Here is a 13,016-nt window from a genome sequence, read left to right as displayed (position 1 = left end):
AGTCATAGTTACTTGTGACAAGGGTAGCCCACTTTGCAGTGAAACTACAAAGTTTTGACACCCTATCTCTTTATTTATATACACAGTTCAACAGACAGTTCAGACAGGGTGTATGTGTGTGAGACGGAAAGGAGGCTGGTTCACACAGAGATAACAATGATCTCACACACACAGGGAGGAAGGCATAGTGCAGGTGCCTTGCAACCCAAGGTTTTTACATGAGTGATAACAAGTCCTCACACCCATCCAACAGTCCCTCCTTTTATCACAAGTAAAAACATTTAATATAAAAACGAGTAAGAAAAATACTTTGTATGAGCGAAAACCCACGGACGGTAAACAGATTATATTTTGTGGGAAATACTCATACGGCCCCGCCGCCCTCGGCGACCATTAAAAGTTAAATGTTGATTAATACTTGAAATCATAAAAATAAAATAATGATACTTGAAATCATAAAAATAAAATAATGATACTTGAAATCATAAAAATAAAAGAATGATACTTGAAATCATAAAAATAAAAGAATAATACTTGAAATCATAAAAATAAAAGAATTAAAAAATCTGCCCTGTTTATGTCATCATTGTACTTTTTCTCATTTCACTTAAGCAACAACTTCTTCCGATTTTCTGCTGTAAGGTTATTTTATGAAATACAATGTATGAGTACATTCAGGCTTTTGATGTGATTTATTTACAACATGTCATCATAATCGTCCCCTTCATTTTCGTGCATTTCTACCTAGTTCAGTGTTGCATATGCCACCATGAACAATACCAGAAATTCTGTAGGAATGGATGTGCGTCATGTTCTTCCGTCAGTGTTCTGAGATGGACATCCGTCTGATGTCCATCTCTTCTGGTTCGGTATCACCTCCTGTGGATCCTGCTTTAGATAGAGAAAGAGTCCTGCTACCAGAATTAAGCTCAGGCTTATCAGTCCTGTCCACATGTTACAGAGAGCCATTTTATAATTGGGCGCAGATCAGCTGTTTTCTTCACCGGTTTGAGACGCTGGGCCATCTTTGAACCCGGACTTCCTCTGCTACCCCGTCGGTTGGTTTGGCTCCTGTAACGGCAAAACTGGCTTACAGTGGCTTTTATGGATCCAGGAAGGCCTCTCTGCTATTTTCAGAGCTGTGGGCATTGTCAGGAGCACTTGAAACGGCCCTTTCCACCAAGGAGTGCTCCAATCCTTCCGGTGGAGTGTCTTAATCAGGACCAGGTCTCCAGGCCTCATTCTGTGGGATAGGAGCAGAGATTATCGGCAGACCACTGGACATTTGTTCTTCTTTTGTCTGCAACATTTTATTCATCCACTCAGCTAATGAAGGTTCCTGTTGTGCTTTCTCTATTTCATTCATGTCAGAGGGCAGAGAAAACGGTCTGCCATGTACTATTTCTTTGAGAATACAAATTCACATCAGCAACTTGGTGTCACGTGATCTCAGGCTCAGAATATAGTGGGTGGAGCCATACAATGATGTACAGTAGGTGGCAAATGGAGTAAGACCAGTTTGATTTGGAGTTATTCTCATCCATAATTAACCAGGGATAGGCATTCGGGCCATGGCCTCCCTGTTTCTTCCATTGTTTTCCTTAATCTTTAACTGAAACCCTAATGCTTTAGAACTTAGTTCTATTAATTTATTTACAAAATGAGTTCCATTATCTGACCTTATAATCTGTGGGATACCATATGTGGGGAAGAAATGTGTCACTAGGTTCATCTATTACAACTAGGCAATATTTCTTCCCCCTGTTTGCAACAAATTATGCATGATCTGCAAAAATGATTTGCATAGTCAGAAATATTTATAGTGTAGCATTAATGCTTTACCAGATGTGACATATTCCCCCCTTGACACGTGGGTCTTCCCAATGTGTCACTGTAGCCGCTGTGTTGTATACATTTTTTTTTTGGGAGGATTGGTTTATCTTCTATCTGATAGATGTCATCTTTTTTCTGTGCTCCTCTCTTTAGCCAGGCCTTTATTTCTGTCTTGGGTGCTGACTGTTGGGCGTCTTTCAGCACATCTGTGTCTATAAATAGCAGATCTGACATTTTCTCTTTAATAGGTTGAAATGAGTTAGTTCTGTCCCTGATGATGTTTTAAAACCTCTATTTTGCCAAATCTTAGCATGGTGATGTACTGATCCGAAAACGTATTGGCTGTCTGTGTATATAGTAAGTATTTGTCCCTCATGTAATTCACATGCTCTTACTACAGCATATAATTCTGCTGTTTGGGCTGAGCATGTATTGGGTAGAGATTTAGCTTCTATTATCCTATCGATGGTTGTTATTGCATAACCAACTCTATTCTTTCCATATTCATCTTTAGATGCTGAGCCATCTACAAACACAACACATGAATCTGGTATAAGGGTTTGAGAAATGTCTTGTCTGGGTTTTGTGTCTTCTTCAACTTTTGCTTTATAAGAATGTGGTTTTCCATCTTCTGCAGTAGGTATTAGAGTACTTGGATTTAAAGGGCACATCTTTTTAGAGTTATGTTTGGCTGTGATAATAATAGCGATGTCAGTGTGATATGTCTTGCATGTAGCGTCAGGTGCTTCTCTTAATATTCCTGACTTCAACATATCTTGTATTACTGGCTTAGTATCTTCTTCAGCTTCTGGCTTTAAGGGGTATTGACGGACTAATGGCCTTTTTTCAGATATTAGTTTAACCTTGTATGGTGGGAACCCCTTTATAAGTCCTACATCAGTTGATGATTGGGACCACAGTTCAGGTGGGACAGCAGCTAGGACAGGATGCATGTTGCTCTCTTTGCTCTCAGCTAAGCCCTGTATTTGTCCCTCTGCCTCATCTAAATGTGTCCTTGGATGAACTTTGACTGTCCACGCCAGAATGAGCTTCCAGATTCCTGTATTAGGATCCACTTTTGACAGTGTCAGTGCTGTTCCTGCAGAGGTTTAAAGCCTCTGTTTTTCCAAATTCTTATTATTATTTTTTATCATATATTATAAAGTAAGTCCTTATTACATTTAAAAATGAGATCACTATTTTTGGTAATTGCTATTATTATAAATAATGCTTGGTTTAGTTCTTATTAAAAATAAAAATAAAAACTCACTCACTGATGAACACAAAAAATGAAGGGCATATTATATCTTATAATCTTAGTTTGTTTTACCCTGTTTTATAGATACAACATACAGTTTCAGTCAGCTTTGTATTTAGTTCAAGTAACTAAAGTTTGTTTCAATTAACTCACGTTTTCTCTATTTCAGTCCAGTCCAGTAATTCTGTTAAGGTTCATTTCATCTTATGTTAAGTTTGAGTCTAATTCAATCATTTTGAACCTGACTGGAAAAAGTCTAAACATCTGTTAAAATCTTTTTGTTTTACCATAGAGAACTGACCTAATATTATTATGGTATGTTGAGGACTCTAATTTTTACATAACATGAAACAGACATTTATTTCACAAAAACAGAAAGTCAAACACAGACATTTGGCCACATGAACGTTTAAATAACCTGTTTGTAAAAGAATTAGGAAAAATTGAAGATGGGTCTATGAACTTTCCTATTGTTATCAGTATTTTCAGTAGAGGTAGAACCTTTGCTATCTTTATATGATTTTTCGGAAAAGATTCTGGAAACCTTATTAAGATATAAATTTGGCAAAGATCATCAGAACATCAGACCTTTATTAGCGCTTTTAAGGTCCCTCAAAGATGCATTACAATGAAATCAGTCATTCCCATTCACACACATTCACACACTACTTACTTATTTTTCTGTCAGAGTAATTTTTATTTGCAAAAATTTGAACATAATTTGACTTCTATTATTCTTAAAATGCACATTGTTTCCTCATAACCCCTTTTGTTTCCACTAGGTCTGTTTTGAACGCTTCAATTCTTTTTTTTTTTATTCACCAAGAATCAATAAGGTGGTCTTAGTGGGTCCACCTTAAAGGTGTTGTCTGTTGGGTGTCATGTTATCATTGTCAGGTCAGTGAGGTTCATAAGTCAGTCAGAACCTTGGTCATTTGTTCTGTGCACATAATGTTTCATAGATCCAGCCTATGATTAATCAGCAAAACGTCCACCTATAGGAGAAAAAATGATTGTTAATGAATGAGCTGCATTTCCTAGGAACACTGTCTTCCTCCTGGATGAGCATCACCTGTTGAAAAACTTTCATCATTGTTTGTTTCACATATTCAATCACATCTTTATATTATACCAGTAGGTGAAGTTGTTAGTATCTCATGTAGACTGACATATACTGTTGCATTTGGAGAGGATCTCAGATTAAATAAACTTAGTTAGAGCGTCAATCCAGGTTCATTTTGTGTCTGCAGACTTTAGCCAATTTTTCTTTTCTTTCTTTTTTTTTATACATAAAGAGCAAGATTCAAAACATTTTCAAAAGGCAGATTGTGGCAGAATGTAGACAAAACTGCTTATTGATTGACAAAATAACATTCAAGCACACAATCACCATATTAAAAGGCTCTACTTCTAGAGAATCACTAAACTTTTGGGGTCCGGTTTTGGCCCGCGGACCTTGAGTTTGACACATGCAGAGGTAGAGTTACAATTTTTTTTTTTTTTTTCAGACCTTTCAGCAGAGACAGACTTCTGCTGTTTGCAGAAGTTTTATCTTTGTTTTCAGGCAGCTGTATCTCTTTGTCAAGGTCGTTTCACAGAGCTGAAATTTAACTTCTCTCAAAGAGGAAAAATCAAGAATGCACACAATCTGAGCCAAATATGGAATTATTTCCCTGTAAAATGAATCTTTTGCATTTTATCATGATATTGTTAGTAGTATAACACCATAGAATGATTTTTAAAGCACCTGTTTCTCACTAATGCTTGCCTACAAAATCTTTTACTCTCAGATTACTTCTTTAACAACATTCTGTTCTCTCTTCTCTAGTCATTGTTCACTGGGTTGTCCAGTTGGACAGTTTCCATGTTGTCCACATTGTCACCTCCTCTTTTAACTTCTTTTACCACGTCCTCTAAAACCATCTCTTAGTCTTTATAATCTAACCTGGGATGGGTGGCGGTCCGCCCCCCCCCTTTATTTGTTTTCAGTTAAGCTGAAAGTTTTTTCCTGTGCTTTTCTTAAGGCCTCAGTATTATGGCTATGTCAGTTAAAAGCTGCTCTTATTGTTGTTTTTTTAATTCATCTTTTTGTTTTAATCTGTTTATCAACTGTGTGCACTCAGGGACTGAAAAGTCCCCTTTGAAATTATAATCTGGCAAGGTTTTTTATTGTCTCTTGAATCTTTTGAATGCATAATCTCCAGTTTAAGATCCCCGTGTAGTTTTAGGATTTCAGTGATAATTAAGTTACCTGAAAATCCGTATTTTTATGCCATCGTGTACATATTTCTGTTAAATCAGAGCTTTTTCTCTGTTCTTTCCCCATTGTTCTTTGTTATTTTTCTCTTTTTAGTTTTCATTATTGCTAATTTTAGATCCCCTTGTAATTTTAAGACATCCTTTGTATCTAATTTGCCCAAAAACCCATGTTTTTTATTTTTTATTCCATCTATGACAGATCATACCTGCTCCTTTTACATAGTTCTCCATAAACTTTACCTCCCCTTCTAAGTCAATTAGTTTACTTTGTTTCTTCCCCATTATGTTTTATGTTAGTTTAATTGTAGTATAAATGTCCCAGATAAAAGGTCACTGGCATGAGACTTATGGAGAGGACATTAACACGCCCTTCTACTGCGACTAATTCGCAGCGGTGTTAATTTTCTGGAATGAAATCCGACCTGAATCTCCAAAGTCACCAGTACGTAGTTTTAATCTGGGCAAAAGAAAACACAGGACTAGCAGAATCCTGCTGATTCTATTAAAATGCTTAGTCCTCCAAACACACACAACACAGTCACACAGTTAGTTTCAGGTACCTTGTAATTTTTCTAAGTTAACTTGGTGTTATTTTATGAGCTCAATTTACTCCGTTCTTTTTACTTGTATAGCGCTTATTCTATTCCCTCGCAGGGGAATAACCCTTAGTCGTTTTATTTGGCCCCCTTCTTGGCGGGGCCCTACCTTAATTTGTCACTATTCCTTTCACGGTGGAATAAAACCATCCCAATGCAGCGTCCTTACCGGCGACGCACTACCAACGACTTTTAAGTACTTTTCTTCTTTTATTTATATAGCGCTTACTCTATTCCCTCTCAGGAGAATAATCCTCAGTCGTTTTCTTTAATCCCCTTCACGGCGGAATTGTACCAAATTTGTCACTATTCCTTTCACGGTGGAATAAAACCATTCGAATGCAGCGTCCTTACCGGCGACGCACTACCAACGACTGTTAAGTACTTTTCTTCTTTTATTTATATAGCGCTTACTCTATTCCCTCTCAGGAGAATAATCCTCAGTCGTTTTCTTTAATCCCCTTCACGGCGGAATTGTACCAAATTTGTCACTATTCCTTTCACGGTGGAATAAAACCATTCGAAAGCAGCGTCCTTACCGGCGACGCACTACCAACGACTGTTAAGTACTTTTCCTATGAACTGTATTTTAAAACTGTCTCACCTCGGAGTTGACTTCTTGGTGACTCTTTGGACCCTGTGAGAGTCACCCCGCGCAGAGGAAGGCAATAACCCACTGGCCAGGTGTGAATTCACACACACCGGGACTTTCAGCCACTCCGGCTAGTGGAGGCTGTGCAGCGGTGCTTCGCTCGACGTCAGGCTTCCCCCACGGATCCCAGAGTCACTGTTAAAGCAAAGAGAAATAAGGTTATTGAATTAATCCGGCTTCGAAGGACCAATAAATGTTAGGTATTATTTAGTCAACTCAGAGGTAAGAACGATACAGTCATAGTTACTTGTGACAAGGGTAGCCCACTTTGCAGTGAAACTACAAAGTTTTGACACCCTATCTCTTTATTTATATACACAGTTCAACAGACAGTTCAGACAGGGTGTATGTGTGTGAGACGGAAAGGAGGCTGGTTCACACAGAGATAACAATGATCTCACACACACAGGGAGGAAGGCATAGTGCAGGTGCCTTGCAACCCAAGGTTTTTACATGAGTGATAACAAGTCCTCACACCCATCCAACAATGATGATGATGAAGAGGACAGTCCTGAAAATTGTGATCATCAAGTAGTTGCACATGACCAACCAGCGGAGCCACCCACACCAAGGGCGCTAAAGCTACCCAAACAGCCAAAGATCCTGCCACTCTCACTAGATGATGACATTGAACATTATTTAATGACCTTTGAAAGAATAGCCACAGTTTGTGGTTGGCCAAAAGATGAGTGGGCAATTCAGCCGGTTCCCCTGCTCACCAGCAAAGCAAGAAGTGCGTATGTTCTCATGGACTTTGATGATTCAGCCAGTTATGAGAAGGTCAAAGAGGTGATTCTTGCTAAGTATGAAATCACAAGTGATACATACAGGAAACGGTTTCGTGCATTGGATATTAATCCTGGGGAAACCCCACGTGAACTGTATGTGAGACTAAAAGACCTCTTCAACAAATGGGTGAAACCTGACACTTCGACGGTGAAGGACTTCTCAGAACTTCTGGTTCTGGAACAGTTCCTGAGAATGATGAACCCAGAGATGGAGGCTTGGATCCGTGAAAGAGACCCCAAGTCTGCCGAGGATGCTGCTCATCATGCGGAGGTGTTCGTGTCAGCCAGGAGTGGAAGCCGGAGATCTGCCTTCTACCGTGACAGCGGCTTCACTGGCCACCGTAAGTCCTATGGGGGTGGACAAATTCAAAGTAGGTCCCATGGCAATTTCAGACAACCTTTTTCTAAGCCTAGTACTTCAAAATCACATAACAATACGCAATCCTTTTCCAAATCCAGACCAGACATGCGCTGTTATCTCTGTAATGGACTAGTTCACACCCAGTATACATGTCCTTTAACTAGACAGACCACACCCTCTCTCCTGTGTACAGTTCCTAGATCCTCTCACCTTCTTGCACATCAAAAAGAGGTTTTAACAGTCCCTGTCTTAATCAATGGTCAGCGTGAGGAGGCCCTGTTAGATTTGGGCTGTTTGAAGTCTGTGGTTCGTTCCAGTATTGTACCAAGAGACCTTTGGACTGAAGCTTCGGCTAACATTTGCTGTGTTCATGGTGATGAGAAGGCATACCCCACAGCTGAGGTTTACCTAACAGTTGATGGTCAAACTTATCTCATGTCGGTAGCTTTGGTGGCTAAGCTCCCTTATGCTGTTATTTTGGGCAGTGACATTCCAATTCTTTTTGATCTCATCCAACAAGCACAAGCTGAGTCACGGTTGGATGGGCAGAGCAGTTTTAGATCACCGGTTCAAGGGGTGGTGAGGCAGTTAATGGAAAAATCTTATCCTTCCTCTCAACAACTCGATGAATCTTTTTCTCCCAATAAGCATGGAGTTTGCCTGGACCACATTACTCTGACAAATTTCTTAAAAAGGCAACTCTTGAAGAGTTGCCTTTTTACCATGCTGAGCTAGAAGTGGGTCCTGTAAGGCTGCGTAGGACCAGAGCACAAAAGAGGAGGGACAAGGTTTTAGCTTTGTCAAAGAAGCAGTGTGAATTTATTACAGAACCGTGCCAGCCCACAGATTTTAATATCCCTTCCGACATGGCTACACTTCAAAGTGCTGATCCAAAGCTAAAATTTTGGTTTGATAAAGTTTCAGAGGTGGAGGGTGACAAATTAGGCAAAGCGGACGGTCTAGCAGATACTACATACATAATAAAAAAGGGCCTTCTCTACCAACGACAAGGCATGGTTGAGGCTTTAGCATTACCGCAGTGTTTAACACAGAAGGTCATGGAGCTTGGTCATTCTGTCCCTTGGGCAGGTCATCTAGCATTCCAGAAATCACTTAGTAGAATAGGAAACAAGTTTGTTTGGCCTGGTATGTACACAGGCGTCTACGGGATTCTCTCCTTTCGAACTTCTTTATGGTCGCCAAGTCCGGGGACCACTGGATCTTCTGAGAGATCACTGGGAAACACCAACATCTCAACAGGACAATGTGGTTGCCTATGTCCTTAAGATGAGAGACAGACTGGAGCAGATGATGACATTGGCCCAGGAGCATATGAGGACTGCGCAAGCTAATCAGAAGCTCTGGTATGACAAAAAGGCCAGAGAGAGAATTTTTCAGGTTGGACAGAAGGTGCTGCTGCTTCTACCTACCAGTGACAGCAAGCTGTTGGCCAAATGGCAAGGCCCTTACAAGATCACTAGATGTTTGAGTAAGGTCACCTATGAACTCCACACACCAGACAAGCAGAAGAAACATCAATGTTTTCATGTGAACCTTTTGAAAGCGTTTCAGTGTCCTTCATCAAATCAGGTCCAGCTATTGAAACCAGATTCACCCCAGCCACATCTCTTCATTTGTGAAGCAGAAGAAGAGGAGGATAGGGAACAGGAGTTCCCAGGACAAGTCCTGAAATCCATGACAGTGGATCTGTCACATCTTCAGCCAGGTCAGCAAGGAGAGATCCACTCATTGCTTGACCCAGACCTCTTCACAGATACACCAGGTTTTACCACTTTGGTTAAGCATAAAGTTCACCTGAAAGATGGTGTTACGCCTCGACGAAGGTCTTATCGGATCCCTGAACGTCTGCTGCCTAAACTCAAATAGGAGATTGAGCTGATGTTGCAGCTGAACATAATTGAGCCATCCACAAGTGAGTGGTGTAGCCCCATTGTTTTGGTTCCAAAAAAAGATGGTTCACTAAGATTCTGTATTGACTTTAGATATCTCAACTCGATGTCAAAGTGTCAGTCCTATCCAATGCCACGAATAGATGAGTTGTTAGAGAAGGTTGGCAATTCAAAGTTCATCAGCACTCTTGACTTGAGCAAAGGATATTGGCAACTTGCCTTGGCACAAGAAACAAAAGAACTGACAGCTTTTACAATGCCATTTGGCCTCTACCAGTTCAAGGTGATGCCATTTGGTCTGCAGGGGGCCCCAGCGACATTTCAGAGACTGATGGACCAAATACTTAGATATGTGCCACAATTTGCTGCTGCATATTTGGATGATGTGGTAATCTTTAGCCAGTCTTGGGAGGACCATGTTATTCACCTTCAACAGATTCTTCAGTTAATAACAAATGCTGGCTTGACAATCAATCCAAGTAAATGCTCATTGGCAAGAAATGAAGTGGAGTATCTGGTCCATGTTGTTGGCCAAGGTGTGGTAAGGCCTCGGGTTGGAAAGGTGGATGCCATCCACTCCTATTCTGTTCAAACAACCAAAAAGAGGGTTCGAGCCTTCCTAGGATTGGTAGGTTGGTACAGTAAATTTATTCTTAGGCTGTGGCGTTGACACGATGCTGGATTGGTACTAAGAGGCCCAAAGTGTGTCAAGAAAATAAACCCCACACCATTACACCACCACCAGCCTGAACCGTTGATACAAGGCAGGATGAATCCATGCTTTCATGTTGTTGACACCAAATTCTGACCCTACCATCCGAATGTCGCAGCAGAAATCGGGACTCATCAGACCAGGCAACGTTTTTCCAATCTTTTATTGTCCAATTTTGGTGAGCCTGTGCGAATTGTAGCCTCAGTTTCCTGTTCTTAGCTGACAGGAGTGGCACCCGGTGTGGTCTTCTGTTGCTGTAGCCCATCCGCCTCAAGGTTCAACGTGTTGTGCCTTCAGCGATGCTCTTCTGCATGCCTTGGTATATTTATATATATACTACCGGTCAAAGGTTTTAGAAACACTTTCTCATTTACTGCCGTTTTGATTCCTAACTTCCAGTTCATACCCTAAGTCTGATCGATTGTCTATTCGAAGGCCTGCTTGTCCCGATTTTCATGACTACACTGACTATGCACATAAGCAGCGACAATAAAATGTCCACCCAAAGGGTGGCACCAAACACACAGCAGGTAAACAGAACAGTTTGTCAGATTATGAGCAGAAAAACGAAAAACAACCACAATTGTTTTACACAATATGGTAAGATCTGCCGCTCTCTATTTGTATCATTTTTCTCTCAGGAACCGCAAGAACACAAAACTGTTGGTGAGAAATCACTTTATTCTTTCTTTTCAGTTATTTTGTTCTCTCCTGAGTAGACAGCTGAGGAGTCAGTGCCTTCGAGGCTATACTGAAAGCTGGATGTGGTAGAAATGAGCCAAAAATAAAATGAAGGTCGACAGGATCCACATGCATTTATAAACATTTGGCCATAACATTTGAACTAATAATTATTTTGGTTGACTACCAAAATAATTATTAGTTCAAGATCTAAATGCAAGTAATTTCTGCAGGTAGACAAAGCATTCCTGACCTATTGTGGTGTAGAGAGAATAACACCCTAAGCTACTTCCAAACAGTTTCCTCTCTTCCTTTCCTCAATGTTTGTTGGCATATTAAAAAACACCTAGGTCTAAACAAAAAAAACAAAAAAATGAAGATCTTGTGGAAGATCAAGCTCTGTCATGTTTTTGAAGTCTGGATGTTACATAATTGTTTGTGCGCTTGTTCTGAGTAGGGCATGTGTACAGGGATCGATGGTGTGGAATTCAGTGTTTTTCTATGTAGGCTACTTTAATGTGTTGTTATTGTCTCATTTGATTGCTTTTATAGTTAAGGATGAACTATCAAGGAATGATATTTCAGTGCTCTATGAGTGCCCCTGTGTGGTCATATAATTATTAACCAAACTAATCAGTCAGGAAGTGATGGCATTTGTTTCACTACAAGTTACAAGCATTCAGGGTTCTGAGGTAAGTAAGCCTGTTTATAGAGTACCATGAAATTAGGTAATGTTATCGGGTCATTGCTGTGGTGCGTATATGTGGTATACATGACATGTGAGTCGTGTGGCGCTAGTGTGGTGGAATCATGTTCAGAAATCTATCCTAGGCTTTGTTGTGGTCAGATTTTCTATGCTAATGTTGATTGAGTAAGAAGGAAGTTTTCTTTGAGTAAGAAGGAAATTTTCTTTCGATAAAATGAAAGAACACGGTACCCGATGTTGTAACTGAGATATTAAAGTTGAAGAAAGACATGAAAACTTAACAGTTTAGCAGTTCTGTATAAACAAATGTGGAAAAATAAACATACAAAACTAAAGAATGTAAAACCAAATCATTTTCCAAGAATGATTTACTAATGGAGTGATCTAAAGCCTCTTAAAGGGCACTGCCATCAAACACAAATGAGTGAGCTACTTGATCAGTGGCTTGAGTAGTGATCAAATGAAAATAATTACAACCATTTCTGCACCTTTTTAATCACACCTGCAGGATCCGATTTTTCTTGTCTTCTTTTGTCACTGAAGTCAGCCTAATGGAATGAGGAATTCAGCCAGTTCATTTACAGAGACCTGCAATAAAGGAGGGCTGGAGTGGACATCCGTGCAGTTTAATTAATTTGATTGAGTGCGTATTTGGATTCACGTGAAACAGAGACATGCTGATGCCATGGCTTCACTTGAAAGTTAGACATAGTTAGCTCCACCGACGTATATATTACTTACAGAATTTAGGGAGCTTTAATTTTATATGCAAACTTCAGGCTGATGAAGGTGGATTAACCATGCAGTGTATGAGGTCATTGTGTACAAGCCAGTTAACACAATTGATGCCCCACTCAGACATTAAACTTTTATACCACTGCATAACAGACTTAGTTGAACTATTTCTTCTAGGCCTTAAGGAGACCGCATTAAAACAGAAATGTTGATCCTGGATAATTTTTAGGGCTGTTATACTTTTCCCAGCATCAATTCTGAGCAGTTTTCATCCATTTTCTAAAGGTTTTTGTTAGATTATGCACACCTTAAAGTGGTGATAAAGTACATCAACTTACATATAGTGTAAATAATTTGTCATCTTCATTGCATACTGTAAAAAAAAATTACTGTATTAAACTAAAACTATGTTGGGCAAAAAGTAAGGCGTACAATTTTCTCAGTTTATCCACTAAGATCTTACGCTATTTCCTGTGGAATGTCTTTCATATATATACTCACTTAAATCTGATTTCCCATTTCCCA

The sequence above is a fragment of the Girardinichthys multiradiatus genome, chromosome 15 (genome assembly GCF_021462225.1).
Source record: "Girardinichthys multiradiatus isolate DD_20200921_A chromosome 15, DD_fGirMul_XY1, whole genome shotgun sequence".
NCBI classification, from domain to species: Eukaryota; Metazoa; Chordata; class Actinopteri; order Cyprinodontiformes; family Goodeidae; genus Girardinichthys; species Girardinichthys multiradiatus.
The sequence above is the reverse complement of the archived record's forward strand: the minus strand, read 5'-3'. Positions refer to the sequence as shown.